We start from the raw sequence: 6,317 nt of genomic DNA, 5'->3' as shown, positions 1-6,317 counted from the left end.
TCTTTAGTCCGGATGACATGGCGTTCCAGTTTTCCAAAAATAACTTCAAATTTTGATTAGTCTGACCACAGAACAGTTTTCTACTTTGCCACAGTCTATTTTAAATGAGCCTTGGCCCAGAGAAAACGCCTGTGCTTCTGGATCATGTTTAGATATGGCTTCTTTTTCGACCTATAGTTTTAGCCGGCAACGGCGATTGTGTTCACCGACAATGTTTTCTGGAAGTATTCCTGAGCCCATGTTGTGATTTCCATTACAGTAGCATTCCTGTATGTGATGCAGTGCCGTCTAAGGGCCCGAAGATCACGGGCATCCAGTATGGTTTTCCGGCCTTGACCCTTACGCACAGAGATTGTTCCAGATTCTCTGAATCTTTGGATGATATTATGCACTGTAGATGATGATAACTTCAAACTCTTTGCAATTTTTCTCTGAGAAACTCCTTTCTGATATTGCTCCACTATTTTTCGCCGCAGCATTGGGGGAATTGGTGATCCTCTGCCCATCTTGACTACTGAGAGAAACTGCACATCTGAGAGGCTCTTTTTATACCCAATCATGTTGCCAATTGACCTAATAAGTTGCAAATTGGTCCTCCAGCTGTTCCTTATATGTACATTTAACTTTTCCGGCCTCTTATTGCTACCTGCCCCAACTTTTTTGGAATGTGTAGCTCTCATGAAATCCAAAATGAGCCAATATTTGGCATGACATTTCAAAATGTCTCACTTTCAACATTTGATATGTTATCTATATTCTATTGTGAATAAAATATAAGTTTATGAGATTTGTAAATTATTCCATTCCTTTTTTACTCACAATTTGTACAGTGTCCCAACTTTTTTGGAATTGGGTTTGTACATTTGATCATATATGGTTCTTGATCTTAAAAGTTTACAGGAAACACTGAACTAAACCCCAAACCACATGATGTACAAAAATCCATAAAGACGTGTTTTTATAAAGAGACTGCTACAATTTCAGTCATTAGTCTGATCTGTTCTTTCTCACGGCACCACAAAGGCATCCACATAACTGCTGTCATATTTTTCTGAAAGTCTTCTTTAAAGATGACTGAGCACTATGATACAGTAAAACCCCAGTGAATTAGAAGGGGTTTGTCTGAGCTGCTTGGCTGTTGAGATATCATGATGAACTCTATGAGATTCGACTCAAATCCTCATCAGCGCTCGCTGCTGTCTGTCTGTCTCTACAGCTACAGCTACAGACACTATACTACACATCCATACAGATAAACACAAACACAGCCGTGGCTCACGGATGTCCATTAACGAGAGTGACATGTTTTCATTCATGTCACCGAACGGGATAATCGCAACTGAAGGCAGTTCAGAAGAGACTCAATCAAATCAAATCTGTAATCCGTGATGGACGTCTTTATGTGGGCCAGAGCCATTAACAGACACACGCCGGACAAGATAATGATCGATGACTATTTTACTAATATCAGCCATAGAATGCATTCAAATTGATTATCAGCTCATTTAATTACTATTAGGAGGCAGGATTTACATTTTAAATATACATATTACCCAAAATGTAACTATAAACCACTCAAATCATCTGAATTCAGAACAAACAGGCTTTTCAAAACAAAGCCTGGATTAAAGAAATGATTGACTCGTCGCTATGTTAAACATTTCTTTCACAAAATCACACCACAAATTGTAATATGTTGTTGCTGAAAGCAGGTTTGTATTATGAAACATTAGGATTTATTTGATCTATTTTTTATATTTTATTTACATATAATATGTAACATTAAGATTTTACTTGATATATTATGATACAATACAATATAATATATAGTATTTTATAATATAAACCATGCCATCCATGTCTTTCTTTACCACAACCTTTAATATGTTGTTTATGTACTCAAACATTCAGATTTATTTTGTATGTAATAATATAATTGAATGAAAACATAGACATAGTGAAAATGATTAATTAGTCATTTTAATAAATTTTTTTTTTTTTACCAAATTTAACATTGTTTTAATTGTTAATGCACCACGTCACCCATTTCTTTAGCAAAATCTAAACTTTGAATTTTTTTTTATATTAAAACTTTTAATATTTTGTTGCTAAAATCTCATTTTTATACTCAAACATTTTTATATATTTTTTTAAATATATTTTCAGATTTCATATAAATGTAACAATGTACACCGAAACATTAAGATATATTTGAATTTTTGTGTATTTTATTTGACTAATTTTCATAATATAATACAATTACGAAACCAAAACTGAAACTGCTGATCAGAATGAAAGTTGAATTATTACTATGCTAAATATAACAGAGCGAGCCTGTTAAACGTGTGATTCAGAGCTGTTTCAGTTTACACAGCTACTGTGACTGGATTTGCATAACGGTTCAAGTTCAAAAGTTCAGAGCTGCTGGTTTAGTGCAAGACAACATTATTCTGACATATACAAGTATGACTGAGCGAAGCAGCTTCATCTAGAGATGTGAGTTTAGTCAGGAGCACGTGTCTGTGACACACTGCACGTATGCACTGATGCATGCGTTCATCTCTTCAGCACGTGATGTGCTGCACGGGAATCAAACACTCAACACTTGAGCTACAGGAGCAGAGAGACTCGTGGAGGGACGGGGGGCCCAAAAGCGTCCCTCCAGTGAGTGTGTCCGCCTCGACCCGTTCGGGAGTCTCCGGTGGGACGTTCCCACGGCTGCTGAAGTCAGGCACTCATCCAAAAGCTGGTTAGCCGCTGTCACACGCACAGTGGAGTGGAGAACAGGCGCAATGTGCGTTAGTCAGTGGCTTACCTGCTTTCAGAAATCACAGGTTCGGATGCCACTGGAAGCCCAGAATATCACTGTAAACATCTGAATAAATATAACAGAGCTTAGATGACAGGTTCTGCAACTCTACGTAATGACGTGCATGGGCAAATATCTTCTTTATCATTCTTTTGCATAATTATATTAATATATGCTAATGATATGCTAATCAGATGAGGTATAAAATGATATATTCTTTGACCATGTGGCCTGGATGAAACACTTGAAAGGGTTTTTAAATTTACAAATAAATACATAAATAAATCATGTTTTGTTCAAATAAGTCTCGATTTTTAATTTAGCACTGATGGTGAAATAGTAATGATTATACAATACGTGCATATTTTGCTATATACGTGTCAAATACATAGAGAGCAAAGCAGAAATATTAAAGGATCAAATTATGAAAGCATATCTGTTTATCACTTTCGAATAAAGCGATTAATATTGTTTTTGACAGACAATTGAAGCAAAAAGACACACTTACTCACCTTAACTTCCCGATAAACCCGTTAATTACTGGATGAAGAGCAAATCCAACAGTCCTTAATGGTGTTGATAAAAACACACAAGGCTTCAGATGTTTTCGTCAAAGATAATAACTTCCGAAATAAAGTATTAAACTGAGGATAGTGCACTACAGCAGCGCAGAAGTTCAGCTCACTTGCGCTATCCCAACCCTGCCCACTCCCCTGCAACGGCAACCTGACCTGCTTATGCAAATCAGTGCTTGATTGGCGTGACAGTCAGCCAATAGCTGGCCGAGCTTCTCGCTGAAAGCCCGCCCATTAAATGGAACTATCGAATTACAGCGTCGCAGGGGCTTGACTGTGAGCATCAACTCGTTCGGTGGATTTTAGCGGGGTGCGGTGCGTTCGGTTTTGCACGTCTTACTTTAGGAATGAACCATTTTCGGCGCACTTATTTCCCGCTTTTCTGACATTTTCTAGAAAGTTACGCATCATACTTTGCGTTTTGGTTTTTGCAAGTGGAATCTGGTGTTAAATTGTTCGGTTGATACAATTATGTATTGCTTTTACGTGTTTTAGGAAAAAAGATCTCCCCCCGCGTCCTGAAAGTGGTTGGACTCTGTTCGCCCGGGTGTAGCAAGGCCATGAAGCTAGTGTGGATGTGCACGTACGAAGCATGCAGCGAGAGAGAGAGAGGGAGCGAGAGAGAGCGAGAGAGAGCGAGAGAGAGAGAGAGAGAGAGAGGGAGCGAGAGGGGGAGAGGCTTAACAAACCTTTATTATATCACAATTATTCCAACATCATGAACACATTTTTACCCATCATATATTAATTAATATCATGAACACATTAAGGGAAAGGGGAGAAAAAAATAATTTCCATTCAAACATAAATCTTAAGAGATCCATCATCATCAATTCCACAGATACATTGATTTACTCCCCATACATTATTAAAAGTTTCTAAATCTTCCAACAAATGATCAAATGTATATTCTATTTTCAGTCTTGATTTTATTAAACCCTTTAAAATTAACACTGCATCAGTTGACCCCACACCACTGAGTTTACTTTTACGTGACAGCCATATTGCCATTTTGGCTTGTCCAAACAAAAAATTAATTAAAACATGAACTTGTTTTCTATTCCAGCAATATTTGGGTCCATAAATAAAAAACATCATAGAAAAAGCCTCCCCCAAAGTTTGACACCATTCCTCTATTTGAGCAAACAATTGCTGTAATCTCGTACATTGACAAAACAAGTGAAAAACTGTCTCTGTTGCTCCACAAAAAAGACACCCTTCCCCTACCTGTGGATCAATGTGTGCTCTGTATCTGTTTGTAGCTATTATACCATGCACAATCCTCCACTGAAGGTCTCCAGACCTTTTTTCAATTGGAGGTTTGTACAAGGTCCTCCAGCTACCTTTAGGGGAAGCATCTAATCCAAAAAAATCCTGCCACTTAGACTCCTTAAGTCCTTCCAAGGAACGTAGATGTGATGCCTTGATACACACAATATACAGCGTTCGTTTCCCAGCATTACTAAAAAGTCCAAGTTGAGGAGTTCTGAAAGTAAGCAAATTCCCCTCTAGTTCCTGAAATTCATCAACAGCAAGTGCAATTTCAAGTCCTGGGAATGAAAGTTCCTTGTTATCATCCATTTGATTCAAAACAGATATAAAGTCCTTTGGTAGCAAATCAACAAGACCTTTCAATAACTTGTGTGCCAGTCGAACTGACCTGACACCTATCTTCGTAGCCAGTCTCTCAGCCGACATCCATCCTTCTGTTGTGACTAGATCTCCAATTTTGAGAATTCCTGCATTCCTCAAAGCGTTCCTCACACATCCCATTTACGTTAAGAGATCCCACCCGGAAAGTCTCCATAAGGAAAAGAAAGATAAGAAAGAAATAGGTCAGAAAAATGCACTTATTACCCATAGTGATTAGTTATTTTTCCCCCTTTTCGACCTCCCTTTCCCTTTCCTCTCTCACCCATAAACCACTCTCAGTTAACTGATTAATTAACGGCTCCGTTTTCAGAAACACAACCATCGCCTTATTCATTCGTGAAGCTGATAATATTGTCGAATCCAATTTGTTCTCCGACACTGACAAGTACCTCTTCCACGCTTACACCGGGTTCTGGCACACACCTGCACCCATTACGCCGAGTCAGGTGTGGCATATATATTTCATGGCTTCTGCGTTCACTGGCAAAACTTTAAAATTTTGTCGCAGCGTTCCCCCAAGAACCTTTGCATTCGCTAGCATGTGGGTGACAATATATATATATATATATATTTTCTTTGGCATTTACATTGTTTTATTCTTATTGTATACCTCATATTATTTTCATCACAAAAGTGCAGAATTTCTCAGGAATGCAAATGTTTTGCAGGCAAATGCAAAGTTTCTTGGAGGAACGCAGTTGTGTTGCGAGAGAACTTGAATATTTTGTGAGAGGATGCAAAAGTTTTGCGATCAAATACAATGTTTCTCATGGGAACGCGATGGACCTTTTTCACATTTCCGGGTTTCTCAGCAGCGGAAGTCGTCATAGTTGGGTTAACTTGAAGAGCAGTGAATGGGAGAGTACCACAAATATATTTTTTGCATTCCCATTTGCTCAAATAGCAAAAGAAAAACTCCATGATAGTGTTTTCATGAATTTCAATAAAATGAAAAAAATTGAGAGAGACTGATAACGCCTGTCAGAAGAGAGAACGGTGTCAAATTAACCGTCCCTCCCATAGACGCTGCATTAGAAACACCCTCGCATTAGCGTTAACTGTTTTTTTTTGTAATTTGATGCAAAGGTGATATAATACAAAGAATAGTGTACAAATAATAAAAATACAAATATGAAAAACTTTCGAAGATTTACGATGCTGATGATCGTTAAACGCCTCATCACAGTCTTGTGAAAAGGGTCCATATTTGTGAGAGAAAGTAAAAGTTACGCAAAGTTTCTCAGAGGAACGCAATTTTTTTGCGAGCAAATGCAAAACTT

At 37.9% G+C, this 6,317-nt stretch overlaps 1 long non-coding RNA gene across 1 annotated transcript in view; it reads right to left on the bottom strand.

The window, feature by feature from the left end:
- LOC107573043 (uncharacterized) overlaps positions 1-3,504 on the bottom strand; it is a 4,527-nt gene extending 1,023 nt beyond the window's left edge. The window contains exons 1-2 of the long non-coding RNA XR_001607440.1: positions 3,322-3,504; positions 2,264-2,875 (exon numbers count right to left, since the gene is read on the bottom strand). This is a non-coding gene — a long non-coding RNA (uncharacterized lncRNA). The remainder of the gene's footprint in view (positions 1-2,263; positions 2,876-3,321) is intronic.
- Positions 3,505-6,317: the final 2,813 nt, after the last annotated feature.

This window comes from Sinocyclocheilus grahami, unplaced genomic scaffold (genome assembly GCF_001515645.1).
Source record: "Sinocyclocheilus grahami isolate Dianchi unplaced genomic scaffold, SAMN03320097.WGS_v1.1 scaffold1855.1, whole genome shotgun sequence".
Lineage (NCBI taxonomy): Eukaryota > Metazoa > Chordata > Actinopteri > Cypriniformes > Cyprinidae > Sinocyclocheilus > Sinocyclocheilus grahami.
This window is presented reverse-complemented; position numbering and strand designations above follow the sequence as displayed.